Below are 18,084 nucleotides of genomic sequence, written 5' to 3' on the forward strand. Positions count from 1 at the left end.
GTAGACATCAGCCTGGCAAGAATCATTTCAAGAATCAGAACATTGATGAAATCTTTCCGGACTACAACTTTCCTCCATGTCTTGAGAGAAAATAATAAAGATGCTGATATAGAAGCCAACAGGGCAGTTCCTCTTTCCGCTAGCTGTCTCTTAACAGACGAAATTGAGAGCTGGGAATCCATTCCATAACGATTGTCATGTTTTTCTGTATTTTGCTGAATCAGTTTGTTTGTCTATTTAAGATAGGGAAAATAACAAAGATAGAATCGATAGTCTGGAATAAATTTCGCGGGTACCCAGGATTTGGGACCTCTGATCAGCTAGTGGAAGAAAAGTTCAAGGGCTATGCCCGATCAAATGTAACTGGTGAAAGGCATTTTGGCCAAAGATCAATATAATCCCATACTCGTTCTTGTAAAAAAAAAAAAGTATAGTAATTTCTAGTCAATCTGGGCCGTTCATTAGGCGGAGATCTGACGGTAGAAGTTATGTTTAATTTAGGGTTTTTTGCCCTAGAAGGCAACCCGTCACTATATATGAGGGAATTGTATTGTGTCTATGCAGATCTGTATTTTGAGTGAGAAAGAGAGAGGAGATTGAGAGCGAAGAGGGTGTTACAACGGATCTGTTGTAGGTTGTATCTCTTCAGTTTGCTGGATAATATAAAAGGAAGGATTAGTTGTTTCTCTGTGGACGTAGCCCAAACTGGGTGAACCACGTATATCTGTGTCTCTCTTGTTTTATGTGTTTTCTGTGTTTATATTTCTGCAATATTTTATGTGTTCCATTGCTCCATAATATATAATTTTCTAACACAAAACAAGGCAAAGGAACTTAGAATTTTATTTTTTATTTTTCTCAAAGTCTAAAAGATGGTTTCCAAACTACATGATATGCAGGAAATTAGCAAAACCTAAATGTGAAATTTTCTTGCAAAATAAAAGAAAAAATGGTACCCAAAATTTTGAAATTTAGGATGTGTTGTGCACTCAACAAATGGTGATTCACTAGACATTATATCATATCTACTTATACCTTTGAATAAAATAGACCAATTTAAAGTGAATACAACTTAGAATATAATCGAGAACAAAAAATTACTTATAGATCCTTTCATATGTAACTTAGAAAAATTCCTTGTCCTACCATGGAGATCTAGCTCCTTACCAAGCACAAAAAACAAGTCCCTTTTGATCAATGATATTGAACTTTGAGAAGGAAATCAATTCATATCAAACTTCCAATATTGGGTGTTGTTTTTAATCTCTAAGTAAATTTACTACCTTTTTGGTGTTGCTCCACTACCAGTCAACATCCATAGCCCTGATGGAGCCATCCTAATATCATACATTTTTGCCCCATTTCTAGCGAGCATTCATAGCCACAATGAAGATAGTTTCAATTCCTCATTAACAATGTGTTTCTCTTTGGCAAGTTATTTCTCCTTGAACACCCCCCCCACAATTTTTGCCCCATTTCTAGCGAGCATTCATAACCTCAATGAAGATAGTTTCATTTCCTCATTAACAATGTGTTTCTATTTGGCAAGTTATTTCTTCTTGAACACCACATACCTTAACATTATATTGACAAAAAATGACTTTGATGTAGCGATAAAAATTATTCAATCTTATTTATAACAAGCCATTTAACTCAAAACAAGATCAAATGAACTTAGAATTTTTTTTTTTATTTTTCTCAAAGTGTAAAAGATGGTTTCCAAACTACATGATATGTAGGAAATTAGCAAAACCTAAATGTGAAATTTTCTTGCAAAATAAAAGAAAAAATGGTAGCCAAATTTTTAAATTTAGGATGTGTTGTGCACTCAACAAATGGTGATTCACTAGACATTATAGCATATCTACTTATACCTTTGAATAAAATAGACCAATTTCAAGTGAATGCAACTTAGAATATAATCGAGAACAAAAAATTACTTATAGATCCTTTCATATGTAACTTAGAAAAATTCCTTGTCCTACCATAAGGATCTAGCTCCTTACCAAGCACAAAAAACAAGTCCCTTTTGATCAATGATATTGAACTTTGAGAAGGAAACCAATTCATATCAAACTTCCAATGTTGGGTGTTGTTTTTAATCTCTAAGTAAATTTACCAACTTTCTGGTGTTGCTCCACTACCAATCAACATCCATAGCCCTGATGGAGCCATCCTAATATCATACATTTTTTCCCCATTTCTAGCGAGCATTCATAGCCTCAATGAAGATAGTTTCATTTCCTCATTAACAATGTGTTTCTCTTTGGCAAGTTGTTTCGCCTTGAACACCCCCAACACCCCCCCCCCCCCCCCACTCAACCCTTTTTTCCTTTTGTGTGTCTGTCTATGTAGATTATGGATAAAATTTACTCAAGGAAGAACTTAAATGGAACAACCATTGAACTTCTAAGCATGATATATGTTAATGAAAAAGTGACTCAACCACTAAGGCTTTGAAGCTTACCTTTAAAAATAAAGAAAACCTTCATCAATTTCCCCTTATCATTTAGCAATGATTTTAAAGTTTATGACTTGTTTGATCCATTCATACTTGACAACAACTATTATTATAGTGTTATTCTCATCAAACAATTACCAAAAACATGATGAACTATAAGACAAAAGACACAAGATATAGGCTATCAACCAAGGTAAAATCCTCTCCAAACTTGAGACAAAAACCCATTGAATTCTTCTTCTTATAGAATATTCAATTGATGATTTCCAAGACCAAGACCCTTGACCTACTAACCTCTCCAATACCAAGTCACAAGGCTTCCTTGAAACAATTATTCTTCCTTAAGTCAACATTGGTCAAATTGATTGTTTCACCGCAGATCTCATATTCTCTTCATATTTCAGCCTATTGTCACAGGTCTGCAATTTTTGGCATCTTCAAAAACCGTAGTTGCAGCAAGTGTGAGGGATAAACAAATTTTTATCCCTTGATTTCCTTCTCACTTGGATAATGACTCTTTCTTTTGCAATTCGGCTTGAAAGGTGACTTGGTTTCTTCCTTGATTCGGTCTTCTTAGATGATTGTGATAACTCAACTACTGATACAACAAATAATGCATATCTTCCTCGCACATGTGAGATATATTTACCCTAAAACAAACCCAAGACACTTCGATTTTTTTCTCCTTTCTTCGCTATATGAGAGGCTTCTTTTTGTAGTGTTTCTCACACTTCTTCTTATATTTTAAATGCTTGAATGAATGATCTTCAAGTGAGGCTAAGTCCTCCTTTATATAGTGATCTACCCCTATAAATAATTCGACTTGTCCTTATGCCTAGGTCGATATCTCCTTATAGAACGATATATATCTTCTTTGGAAGGTCGACTCATTTGAGTACTTGTGCCAAGGTCTTGGAGGGTCTTTTGACTCTTATAATGACTCAAATACATACGTAACATGCCCAATAAGGATCTCTCATACATGACAAAGACTTATTTGACTTTATGACTTAATGACCAATCCTAAGAGCTCACGATGGGAGCTTGATCTATAAAAATAAAATTCCTTGAGCATGAAACCCATGACTCAAGAATAACATAATTTTATTTTTCTTATTTACATCAATTGCATAAAATCATGATTACATATGTCATTATGAACACTGAACCTAGTTACATATTTCAACACTCCCTCTTAACTAGGGAGGTATTCATAATCCATATAAGGTACTTGGACATTCTCAATCTGAAGAATTCTCATAAGAAGAGTCAGATTGGTAACCCATTTGTTTAGCATTATATCATACAACATTATCACATAGAAAGGCCTTGACTAACATATCTATCTCTCCACAAGGTCATAGCACAATGCTCCCGAGATCAATGATTTATAGGCACCTTCATCATTGTATCTCTCGGAAATTACCCCACCCAGGTTCTCTCAGAGTATGTTCCACCAGAACTATTCTTATCTTGGATTTCCAGTCCTCAAAGAATATCGGTCCTTTATGACTACTCTTATCTTGGATTCTCTACCACATCTTCAAAGAGTATCGGATGCCATATGCTTACCCAATTCTCCGTTCTTTCTTCCCAAGTGAAGACAATAATGATATGTCTATCTCTCCCTCTCAATAGGGAGGATATTATCATTCCAATGAAGGAATGTAACCATTCCTATAAAAGGAATGTACCCAAGCTCCCTCTTAACCAGGGACTTGCTTACAACAGCTCTCTAGGTGGAGATTATGGAACAACCAATTGCTTGTAGAACTTCCTCTTTCGATGTCATGAATTTCTTCTTTGATATGAAGCCTATATCTTTTGGGACTTCTTCATAGGGAACAAATCATCCATCATTTTCATTCATGAAACATGTCAGTCATGTAATCCTTCTTTCATCGGAAAGTGATCCATTAGTCCATATCTGGCCTTCCTTCAAACCTTGCTACATTGTTCATGTCATGTTTCCTCCAAGATATTTCATCCTACCACATGAATATTAGTTGTAGATGACATTTGTAGCTCTTCCCTTGGCATCCCTGCATTAGCCAATCCAAATATTTTCAAAAAATAGAAAATGAACATTAAATCAAAATTACCTTTGTGATGGTCTCTTCATCATAACATATCCTTGTTTGCATCAACATCCAGCATATATATTGACACATATCCAAAAAGATATACAGTGTCAAGGGTCTCTTTATTTTTCAGAATTTATCAGGATCTTCATGTATTTCCCATGGAGATATCATAGTTAAATCTTTTAGTCCTTGGATGTTTATTTCCTTCTCCATAGTTGCATTTTCCATGATATCTTCCTTTCTTTTTTCACATATTTCTTCCCAGGAACTCCAATCTAGTTCCTTCAACTTTGTCAACCACCTCATATTTCATATGAGGACATATTATGTTGATTTCATCTATTCAATGTGTGAACCATGCCCTCATGCAACCTTCCAAAGGAGGGGATCCTTTCTTTTGATCATGCTCTTGAGGTAGAGAATTCATCCATGTTATCTGCAACTATATGACATGACTTAATTTTAGCAAATACAAGCATACATACCTCATTTCCTTTCGATCATCTAGACTTCCTTCAACAACTTCCTTAATTGAAACAACTTCAATCACCTTGACCTACTTCACTTCTTATGACATCATGCTATCATTCCATGAATCCATACAAGGTGGAATTCTTGGCAAGACACTTGCTTCTTCCAGTAGGCGAACCTATCAATGAATATTCCAACAGAGGATCTTAATCATCCTTATCCAACAAATGCTCCTCTTGAATGATGTATGATGAGCTTTATACTACATGACTTTTCTTCTTCTCATAAGTACTACTTATGCTTCTAATGAGGTTACCAAGAGCTACATCCTTCTATGGGTGACTACCATAGACTTCTATTTCAGTTATCCTTCATGCTTCTTTAAGATGATGTCATGAGCTCTTGCTTTCAATCGTATGCTTCTATGATGCCATGATGCATCCTATCATGCTTCTAATGATTCCTACCATGATAGTTATATTTTACAACAGAAAAACTTTAGACAGAAACTTGAAAAGAACTAGGTGAGGAAGACTATCTCAATCATAATAGAGATCTTTTACTTTCTCTTTATTGGATTTCTTCTTTTCAGCTTCCTCCACTTCTTCAGTGATATTGGATTCTTCCCTTCCTCTTTTATTGTTGTCCTTATTGAGCTTAGGAAAATCTCTCTTGTAGTGCCCATATTCATGACATCCATAACATTGAACCTTTGCCCTATTCTTCTTTCTTTTCTGAGGACCAAACTTCCATTTTCTCTTTTCCATGGCAGCATATGCTTGAGTTTCTCTTTTGATCCTACACCAATCTTTGCCTTCAACCTGATTTCTTCAATTTTACATAGTGAACAAAGATCATTGGATGGGGTAGCTTCCTTCTTCCCATAAATACTTGATGTAAACTTGCCCCATTCTTCTGGTAGTGCATTGAGCACTATGGTAATCATCTCTTTGTCAGACATTATCTCTCCCAATTCTTGTAGTTGATCTCTCATTTCAAATACCCTCATAAAGTATGAGGTTATTCCTTGTTCTTTTGATAACTTCATATTGTAGAGCTTTTGCCTTAACGGGATTACTTCTCTTGCAGTTCTTACGAAGAATAATTCTACAAGTTTGTCATACATATATTTTGATGTTTCTAATTTTGATACATATGGAATGAGGGGATCCTTGATGGATTCTATGAGAATCCTTTGATCCCTTACTTCCCCTTTCATATACCTTACAAGTGCTTGAGCATATTCTTTTGGAGGTTTAATGATTAAGCCCTTAACATGATCCACCACTTCATTTTCTATGAGGATCAAATCAATCCTCTTCTTCCATGCAAGAAAATTTGTAGACCCAACCAACTTGTTGCTCTCCTTGCAAAAAAGAAATTTTGATAGATTCAGATGTGGACATAAAAATACTTACTTGAGATGATACTCCTTGATGTCACTATCTTCAATATGCTAGATTTGATGATGGCATGGTTTTTAGAAGATTTCTTCTTAGAGAAGATTTATTCCTTCAAAAGTGATTCTTGACTCCTAATAGAGGGATATCACCTTGAATCCTTTGATGATGCCAACAACCCCTTTCTTCTTGCTTTCCTTGGGTGAGTAGACTTCAAGATGCTTTTATTTGTATATCTCTTAATTTTGAGTAGAGGTAGGGTCTTTTGTGGTCTCCTTCCTTGTGATGATGATTTGAGCGAGATTCCCAAGAATGCTTCGAGTACAAAAGTTTTCCTTGAATGAGCTAGGTTGTTGATACTTTCTTTAAGATGATGATGTAGTCCTTGTCTTTGAAAATTCTTGGAGATGATAGGATATTATTGATGCTTTGATGCCCTTGATACCTTTCTAGAACTTTGATCCTTGAATGATTGGATGTCCCTTATTGAGCTTCCCTTCCTTGATATGTCACCTTAGCTCTGATACCATGTTGAGAAATCTAGGGCAGTAAAAGTAGTGATTTCTCTAGCAATGATAACTACTTGTGAATATATTTTTACTTTTTCTTGATTACTTCTTCTTTAGCTTGATTATTATAGTGTTCTTCTCATTAAACAGTTACCAAAACACATGATGAACAATAATACAAAGGACACAAGATATAGGCTATCATCCAAGGCCAAAACCTCTCCAAAGTTGAGAGGAAAACCCACCAAATTTTTCTTCTTATATAATCTTCAATTGATGATTTCCAAGACCAAGACCCTTGACCTACTAACCTCTCCAAGACCAAGTCACAAGGCTTCCTTGAAACAATTCTTCTTCCTTGAGTCAACGCTAGTCAAACTGATTATTTCACCATAGATCTCAACTTCTCTTCAGATTTCGGCCTATTATCATAGGCCTGCAATTTTTGGCCTCTTCAAAAACCCTAGTTGCAGCATATGTGAGGGATAAACAACAATTTATCCCTTGATTCCCTTCTCGCTTGGATAGTGACTCTTTCTTCTGCAATTCAGCTTGAAAGGTGACTTGGTTTCTTCCTTGATTTGGCCTTCTTAGATGACTATGATAACTCAGCTATTGTTGCAACAAATAATACCTATCTTACTCTCACGTGTGAGAGATATTTACCCTAAAACATACCCAAGACACTTTGATTTTATTTTCTCCTTTCTTCGCTAGATGAGAGGCTTCTTTTTCTAGTGTTTCTCTCGTTTCTTCTTCTGTTTAAATGAATAATATTCAAGTGAGGCCAAGTCCTCCTTTATATGGTGATCTTCCCCTGTAAATAAGTTGACTTTTCCTTATTATTAGGCTAACATCTCCTTGTAGAACGATCTATATCTTATTTGGAAGGCCAAATTATTTGTGTAGTTGTGACAAGGTCTTGGAGGGTCTTTTTGACTCTTATAATGACTCAAATACATATGTAATATGCCCAAGAAAGGTCTCTCATACATGACAAAGACTTATTTCACTTTATGAATTAATGACCAATCCTAAGAGTTCACAATGGAAGCTTGACCTATAAAAAATAAAATTCCTCAAGCATGAAATCCATGACTCAAGCATAACATTTATTTTTTTTTCTTCTTTACATACATAAAATCATGATTACACGTGTCATTATGAAGACCAAACCTAGTTACATAATTCAACACACCATGCCTTATCATACAACTCATGAAAAGGGGGGAAAAGCCCTCATCTAGACTCCAACATGTTATAGTTGGTACAACAACACCCTAAAATTTAGCCTACCACTCAAATTTTGGGCCCCCCTCTGCTTTTCAAGGCTCTAATGGTTATGTCTATGTCTTAGATTGATCATATATTTCAGTGACCTCGATGCCATCAAACCCTATGGTTTCTCACACTTCCACAATGCATATTGTATATATCCATTATTTCTTTATCTTCTTTATGAATGCATTAGGGTTTGGGAGATTAGTGATGCACTTTTAAATCTTTGTCTCCATGACATGCATTACGATTCAGAAGTCATAGATTTATATTGCATGAGTGAGCATGGCATTCTTTCTTCATCTTTATTATCATTCTATTGAACTCATTAGGGTTTGTGTAGTGGTTGTTTTATTCATGCAACTTCAAGCCTTATGTCTCGATGATATTCATTGCAAATGATAGGCAGGCATCTTGCGTTGTCGATTATTATTCACTGCAGTTTTCATTCTCTAATTTGCATCTTCAAGCCTCAACTTTCATGAGCATTTCATGGCATTTTTAAGTCATGCTAGTTGCATCATCATTGTTGGAGATTGCATTTTACAATGATGTCTTTGGGTTGGTTCATGTGCTTGAAAATTAAATTAGTTTTCAAACTCAAGTATCTTTTTCCAAATCAATGAAACTTCAAGCACTTTATTCTTGACTATTGAATATCACTTTGTTTTAAAGAAATTTGATAATGATGCATTCTCATAAATCTGCTTGATTATAAGTAAATCTTCAATTTTCACATTATGCATGGAACTGGTTTTCAAGTAAAGACATGTGAGGCATCACAAACACCTTATGCTTACAACCTCAATCATTTATTAGGAATACAAAGCTTGAACATTCAAAATTATAAAAGCTTATATTATGTAGCAAAATCCTACTAATACTTATTATGTTTGGGCATGCGGGGTAACCTTTCAGGGTTCTATATATGCAGTAAGTTTTTCCCTTTAAGATCCATCTAGTGCTTATTTATGTGAATTTTGGAGATGGACAAGCTAGGATTCAAAGGGACATTAAACCCTAACAAGCATGGGAACTTTCCAAACCTTAATTTGATGGGGACATGGAAACAAGAGCTTAGCATGAACATGGAACGAGGGGTGAATGAAGATTTGTCCTCTATGATAGAACATCAATGTTCATTACCTTTCAAAGCAGCATGGAGATTATTTAAAAGTTGCAATAACAAAGCCATTTAATGCAGGGAGTTGACTCTAAGTTTGAGGAGTATCATTTTGCTTGAATTTCTAATGCTTATGCTATTTCATCTATACCTCTTTAGTTAGTGAATTGTTTTCATTGATCTTGTAAATTATTTGCTACAATATATATCATCTTCTTTTATGCTTTCACATGAGAAGTACAATTGTTGTGAGCTAAATTAATAAGATTGCTTTTTCATTTTAATTCTCTTTGCAAGGATGATATAAGGAAAACAATACGTTGGAGAAAGAGTGATATCATGCCGCTAAAGACCATATCCCTCGACACCTGCTTTGAATGGACATTAAAGTGCAATGCTTTGAAGTGATAATAAAATAAAGCTACACATTTAAAAAGAATAAATAAATAAATAAAGCACATTTATTTCCTTCTCTTTATTTGCACATTGGGTTGTTCATTTAGCTCTGATGTTTTTGTTTATTGTTTATACAGGTTGAACAAAGGAAAGAGATGGAAACCCTCAAAGAGCCATCAATCACTTCATTTTTATTGTGATTTTCACCAATAAAGATTTATTTACATATTCACAATTGCAATTAGAGTGTTAGGGTTAAAAATGTGTAGTTTCCAACATTATATTCATTGTTTGCAATGCATAACTAATGTATTGGTTCATCACTCCCTTACCTATATATGCTTTAATGAATGTGATTAAATTTGCAGATTTTTAAGGATGAAAAGAGAGTAATACAACATGTGTTCGAAAGATGGTAATAACAATGTGTTGGGAGAATGTATAGCAAATGTGTTGTAGAACATAAGCAAAAACAGTAAGTGACAAATGATAATAACCAACACATGCTTTGAAGGGAGTGTACAAGCAATAGCTAATAAACAACACATGCTTTGAAGGGAGTATACAAGAAATAGCAAATGTGTTGGAAAGATGGTATTACAAATGCGTTCCTTGGAATCCATATCACATGCTTTGAAGGGAGTATACAAGTGTGTTAATAGCCACTTAAAACAACATTAAAACAATTGAAAGAAGCATTGCATAACCATTCAAATAATACGTTGAGGGCATGTAAAAAGCAACAACGGATAAAATATTAAAGAAGTGACGAAGGTTACACAAAGCACTATAATTAAAACTATATGAGAGGGCTCTAATAATATCATTCTAAATGAAAAAGGAGGTAATATCATGATATGAAAAGGTTACAAAGCAAATATATAAAAAGTGTGTTGGGCAAATATGTAAAGTGTGTTGAATGCAAAGGTCAAACAATGCGTTGATGTAAATACACAAGTGCATTCAGAGCATAGTCAATAGTGTGTTGGGTAATAAAACAAAGGATGCATTGGATAAATAATACAATATGTGTTGATTAATAATAATTTATATGTTGCATTGAGCTAAATGGAAATTGCAAATGATGCTTTAAAGCATTGCATATGTGTTGGATGAAATACAAAGAGATTGTAAGTTAAAAATATATATTAATACACAATATGTTGAAGTGATAACAAATACACAGTGCATTGAGAAAAATGCAAGTCATATGGTTGAGTAACATGTAAAAGTTGGGTGAAAGGTTACAAGAATAAAAAGGGAGGTTGCATGGTAGTTAGTCCTTGCCTTGAGCAGGGAGTGGGTTACTCAGCTGGGTTATTGAACCGTGTGAATCAAGTTAACTGAGCCTTTGAGGTGAACTGGTTCATAATTATCTTTATGCAGGGTGAAAAAAGGCTTAACTTCGGCATGTTGTCTTCCCAACCGCTGATGGAAGTAACAATTGAGGGCAGAATCGACAATGACTACCCGAGGAACCAATATCCTCTTTTGGTGACTTCCCCCAATTGCAAGTATGACCTAATCTTTGCAGGCATTCTATCTAGCCAACCTAAACAACAAGAAAATCAGAGAGGTCGGGTTATCTAATATGCAGGTTTCACTTCTGTATGCCCAGCATGGGAATAAAAAACATGGGGAATAAGTGACATCTTTAGCAATACAGGGCCCGACACGATCATGCCATCAAACCTATATACGAAATGCCTATTTGCCCAATCAACTTACTATTTTTGTCTTTGATACAGTCAATCCGAGAGGCGATTCAACAGTCGATCTGCTACTCGATCCAAGAGGCAATCCACTTGATGTTGGTACTCATTATGTATGTCTTTATGTATGCACCTCGCTTCTTCAAGTATAATAAAATATTTCTATTAATCCTTCGATGATGTTTTAAAAGCCCCCATGTGCTGCTTTGACTTATGGAACCATGAGAAGGGGGAAGGGTATGTTGCCTTCACTATCGGATATACAACATCACATACTCCGAGCTCCTCTTTCCCGACCATATGCTATATATTAAAAAATTATCTTTTTGTCTTGACTAGTGTTAAGAAGAAAATGAACATTGCCTTGATAAAACTAATTCTCATGAGCTCCATAGCAAAACTGGGCGTTGGTCGATTCCCAAAATTCCATGGGATGAAAGAGTTTGTCCCTTGTGTGATCCTTAGAGGGTTGAAGATGAAAAGAAATTTCTCTTGCATTGTACATCTTATACTCAGATTTGATCTAATTTTCAAGACATTTGTCACACTACCAACTTTCTTGACCTTTTAACTCAATAAAACTTTGGTGATCTAGGAATGCTTCTTTCACTTCTTTTTTAGCATAGAAATAAAATGTTAAAAAATTCTAATTAATATATTACCTTTTTAAAATCCAATAAAAGATATAAATCTTAGTGAACATTAATCGTCATTATCATTATTATGTTTTGATCTAATACTTCACTACATCTAATTTAATGCTTCACTATAACATTTTTACAATAATATATGTAATATAAATAACTGACATTATTTTTTTCTTTTAAATTTAATACCTCATTAATGCTCCATCCGAATATTTTTGCATATTGAACAATAAAATACCTATCAACACAATCATTATTTTTAATAATTCAAAATAACCCAATTAATATTAATATTTTATTACTTATTTTACCATTAAAAACCAATATACAAAATTTCTTATAAAATGTTATTTTTATAAACCTTTTATTTTTATTTACTTTATATGAAGTTAAAAATTACACATAATTAACTAAATCATTTTCAACTTATTTATTTAATGGTACTATTCATTCGCAAGCTCTCCAAGTGCATTATTTCTCTATAATGCCATCGTGATATGTTGTTCCAATTCTTGGTCACACTTTTACCTTCTTGTTAGAAAATAATTTGTTAAAAATAAAATAAAAGTTACATTATTATTAACAAGTGAGTCAATTGATTAATTTTTTTATTACTTTGAGTAAGCCCCTTTAAATGGTTTAGAAGTAAGCCCAACGGTGCACACTCACACCTAGCCTAAGAAACGGAGTTGTCTATAATGCGACTTTTTGAAGATTCCGGTGACGGAATCCGGCGAAGAAATTGAGGTCAAATCTTGATTTCTTGCAGTTAAAATGGTTTTTTAACTGCATATTTGGATTCAGCACCATGAAAAACCCCTGGGACGCTTTCATTGTGCAGAAACTAGCTATCAAACTTGTGATTCCAATAATTCTTGCCGGATTTCGACCGGAAAAATCCGCCGAAAAGGCTTTCAAAAAGTCGCGTTATAGACAACTCCCTAAGAAACCACGTGGTCAGAGAAAATGAAACTTGTCTTCATGCCTCCCACGAAGAGGACCACGTGGTAAGAAAAAATAACATTTGTAACAACACCATTTTGTGAAAACCACAACAACAACAGTTGTTTTGGGATTTGTTTAATTCTTTGGAAAATATGGAATAAGAGATTCCTATGTGCTTGCCTACCCTTGCATTTTGGCCTCCAGAAATGCAAAAAGAGTCTATCACAGTCGAAATTCTTAGTAATGATAGCTTGGCAAGAATATTTAGGAACAATTAACTACTAATTCACAATATGTAAGTTTCTCTTATCTTTCGTATTGTTGCATTTCACAATACGATAAGTCACAATTTGAGAACACTCATAGTAACTAGTGGTATCGCGTATATAAATCATATAGACAAGCATCTTAGTCAATAGACTGGGGTGGAGGTAGCAGATCCTTAAGCGTCTATAGCTTACTGAGTTTCAGTTTCACTCGTTTCAGAAGCAGCACATGTAGCATTTTACCCAATGGGTTCTAGGTACAGTATATTTTCTAGTTCCAGAGAAAGTGACACCCCTTACTATTCCATAGCTGGTAGCGGAGTGACTAATTCCATACCTAGTTTGAATTCAATATTGATGTATGGTTGGTTGATATGTATCTCATATAGAGCTTGTATATAGTTCTTTCTGGTAGTTTATTAGTTTATGTTTCATAGTTTCTGATTGATTGTATTGATGATAGCATCGTAAAATATAGATTCCTGTGTTTTCTCTCTATGTATGAGGTTTGTGGCCCGGGGAAAATATGTATGAGCTATGTATTAGGTGTATGGGAACCTGCTACTATGTTTTCCTCTTGTATTCTACAAATTGGTGCACAACCACATGATAAAAAATGGATTTAATCCAAATACCATCGTTGGAAACCATCTCATCAATATGTATGCAAAATGTGGAAATATTACCTATGCGTGCCAAATGCTTGACAAAATGCTTGAATGAAATCTCATATCCTGGAGAGTTATGATTTCAAGAAATGAGCAGCATGGGAATGAGGAGGAAGCCTTGGGAGTATTTTGTCAAATGGTTAATGCAGGGATGAAATCAAATGAGTTCGTGTTAGCCAGCGCCATTGTTGCTTGTGCCAGATTGGTGGATCTAGAACGTGGAAAATAGGTACATGCTCATTCTATTGTGATTGGACTTGAGTCAAATGTCTTTGTGAGCAATGTCATTATAACGTTCTATATTAAATGCAATAAATTGGTGGATGCACGCAGAGTGTTCGACAAAATTCCTAACCCAAACGTGGTCTCATGGGCTGTAGTGATTGTAGGACTTGTTCAACATGGACATTGTGAAGAATCCTGTTACATTTCTGTCGAATGCAGAGGAAAGGTGTGAAGTCTAATCCATATACCATTGCGAGTGTTCTCAGCACTTGCAGTAGCATGGGAGATTTAAAATAGGGTAAGAAGTTCCATGCCCATGGCATCAAAGTTTGGATTGAATGGAATGTTTTTGTAGGAAATGCTCTTGTTACCATGTATAACAAATGTGGAAATATAGAGAGTGCAAAGTATTTGTTTGACAGGATGTCAGAACCAGATGTGAAGTGAAAAGTATTAAGAGTGAATTTCAGATGATGTTGATTGATTCGGTGGTAGATTTGATTACTCAAGTTCATGGTTTAGTGCAGCTTGTTTGGATGGAAGCCCACTAGCTTACAATCTACATAGGGGATTTGGATCAGGAGCAAATAATTAGCTAATTAACATGGAGGCAAACCATTTATTTGTGAACTTGTTATATCCATTGTTCTCCAAGGTTGTCATTGTTATTTCATTATCCAAGCTCTTTGTAATGGGTTTCTTCTTATTTGGGTGAGCTCTTGTTAGCCAAGTGAAGAGAGAAACAGATTAATATCATAAGTTGTGTGATGATTCATATAGTTGGAACATTCTAGGAGAGAGACTCTTGCACTTTGTCTACATATAACCTCCTGCAATCGATTTGAATATATTAGAAATGGAGTAATGTGTTGAATTGGCATGTCTGCCTTATTGGAATTGATGAATTATTTAATACAAAATTGTATGCATGGTGGAGGATGGTATCATAACATAACCTCATGCTTAAATCAGGCACACTCTCACTTAGGCTCATATTTGTACATGGGAGAGAAGTTATTATTTTCAAGCATCTTAATTGACAATCAATCACTGAATCCAGGTTTTTTTTATAGTCACAATCTAGAGTCATCTGTGATTACAACATGGGTCTTCATAGCATTCAAGAGTAGAAATTAGATTCTATTATGAAAGTGAATCACTGCATCTTTAGCAAGCCACATTATGCAGTCCTTTTAGTCAATTATGAATGCATTTTTCTTTCTCCTTGAAAAGAAATTGCCTCTACACTGTCATTGTAAACAAGGATTCCTTTGTGATTCATGAATTTGAAAATTGTCCAACAGATTTCTACAATTGGAACCAAGTTGCAGTTTGATACTATGATGGATCCTCATTCATCAGAGATGTGGAAGAGGTAAATCAGGTATGTTGTTGCAAAATAGTTTCATGGATATTTGATGACTATTTCAACAGGTTTAAAAAATATTTCCACTTAACAATTGAAATGTATGAATTTTTTTTGCCCTATATATGTATGAAGTTCAAATCTATTGTGGTGTATTCTTGCACCTTCTTACAAGTTGTAATTTGCACCTAATTAGCAATACCCATGATCCATCAGGTCACCAAAATTCAATTTAGAGGTCAAAGGATTTGGCAAGTTGTTATGAAAGATCTCTTGGCAAAGGGAATGGATAAAGTTGAGCAGGTTCACTTTCCTAATCATCTATGGAATCTACTAGGCATGCATATGCATAATCAAAGTGTTGTAGTCTATGAAAATGATATGTGGGCTATCAAAGTCTAGTTCTACTAATTGATTGAAATAGTTCTATTATAGGCTCTACTTATTGGCTGCTCGGGAGGAGGCTTAACCACTTTTCTTCATTGCGACGAGTTTCAATATCTTTTTCCAGAGACTATTATAGTCAATTGTATGCCAGATACTAGATTTTTCATTGATGTGTATGTCTGGAATATGATCTTTGCCTCTACTTGTTGACTGTGATATCAATATATAAATAATGTATTCACCTAGATATGGTTGCTTCTGTAGGAAGGATATATCTGGAGGAAGCTACATAAGGTCTTACTTTAATGAAATAGTTACACTGTAGGTATTTCCTGGTTGTTGTTGTTGAAAGATTGTCAATTTCCATCAGCCCCTACCAACATTGGAGATCTGAGTTTTGAGTTCTTTGAAATGTACCGCCACAAACTGGAGGCTAAAATCTTCTTCTTCATCTTGCATACAAGTTCTGCAATGTTTAGAAGAAAAGTATGAAGAGTTTTGTTGCATTTAGTGTGAAGAGTTATGCAGCATTTAGAAGGCAGTATGAGGAGTTTTGCCCAAGAAGGCGGTGCTTGCCCAAGAGTTTTTCCCATGAAGGTGGTGCTTGCCCAAACATTCACAAGTAGCAGATTATCAACCGCCTAGTCATTCAGGTTGCCACATTTAAATTTAGTATACAACCACTTGTCCCACTCGCTCATCAGTGAACAACTTTATAATATAACCAACATAACCAGTACACATTAAACATTTAATGTTCGTTAAAGTTAAAACTTAATAAATTAATGTTAACATTACTTCATTTGAGAGAAACTTTAAGTAAATACATGGTCTTATTGTAAGATATTTGCAGCTCTTGCCTCGGGAAGAGACCAAATAAGACGGTGAATTTAAAACCATCTTCAAACTTTAGCTAAAACAATCACATAAAATAAAATTTACAAACTTTGACTAAATAATAAAATCACCATGATATAACACTTGGTTTTCGTGCAATTTTAATACAAAAAGCATCGATCGATTACTATAGTCCCTGCCAGACCCTTTGCGCAGGGCTAATAATGCAAATGTTGAAAATCCAATTACAAAGTGCATAGTGATTAATGCAAATGTCAAATGAAAGGCTATGTTAAAAAATAGTGATGCAAAGACTATATTGAAAGGATAACCAATGCAATGCAAGAATATATTAAAAATCAGTTCAAGGATGCGGAAAAATAATGTGATGAAGTTATTAAATGTTGCTACCAAAGATAATGTCAAATATCCAGACTAGCACACTGTCAAAGAATGTAACACATGCCATTGACAAGAGAGGCATTTGTGTAGGCTTTGGGATGATGATGGTCTGAATATTATGACCTTACTCAGTGCAAAAAAAATGTAAAACATTATATTTATGCATTCACTAGATACCTAACCCTAAAAACTTCCAACCTTGGTAATTCACGATGATTTACCTCTTCTACCTCCAACGCAATTCATGGATCTAGGCACTGATCAATTATGCACTCTTTGTTAATACATTTCCATACCCATATCAATGATGTTAATATTTTGTGTTCACAAATAGGATTTAAACAAAAGGAAGCAACAATGTAAGAACAAGTTTCAAAGCAACCTCATCAACATTATGTCACAATAAGAGAATAATCAAATCCCAATTTGGTAAGATTTCCATATGCATTATTTGAAATCCATGGTTGTTAAACTAACATGTCCCCAAATCTTGCAATCCTAAAAGAAAAACAAATGATCTATGGCCTAAACAACACCAACAATCATTTTATTCAAGAGAAGAAAGCACTTCTAAGAAGTGATAGGTTTGAAGCACTATTATCACAAAGATTTGCTCAGGCCAAGCTAAGGAAAAGAAGAGAAATGCATCTTGTTTTGTTAAACATTGCAACTATTCTTACCAATTGATGAAATGATTAAAGTCACTAAGGTGCAATCAAATGATCAAATTTAGCCTCAAAACAAAGTTGATATTTCAAGGTCATGAATTTCTTTGAACCCTTAATATTAGTCTTATGTATTATTGAATATAAATGTATTGAATGTAATATTTGCAATGTTTTCACATGGTACCCAAATGGTTAGTTGCATGCTTGCAGGAATGGAGTTGCTTAAGGATTGATACAAT

This window comes from Pinus tabuliformis, chromosome J (assembly GCF_031772625.1).
Source record: "Pinus tabuliformis cultivar Carrire ecotype Pingquan chromosome J, CPIR1, whole genome shotgun sequence".
NCBI classification, from domain to species: Eukaryota; Viridiplantae; Streptophyta; class Pinopsida; order Pinales; family Pinaceae; genus Pinus; species Pinus tabuliformis.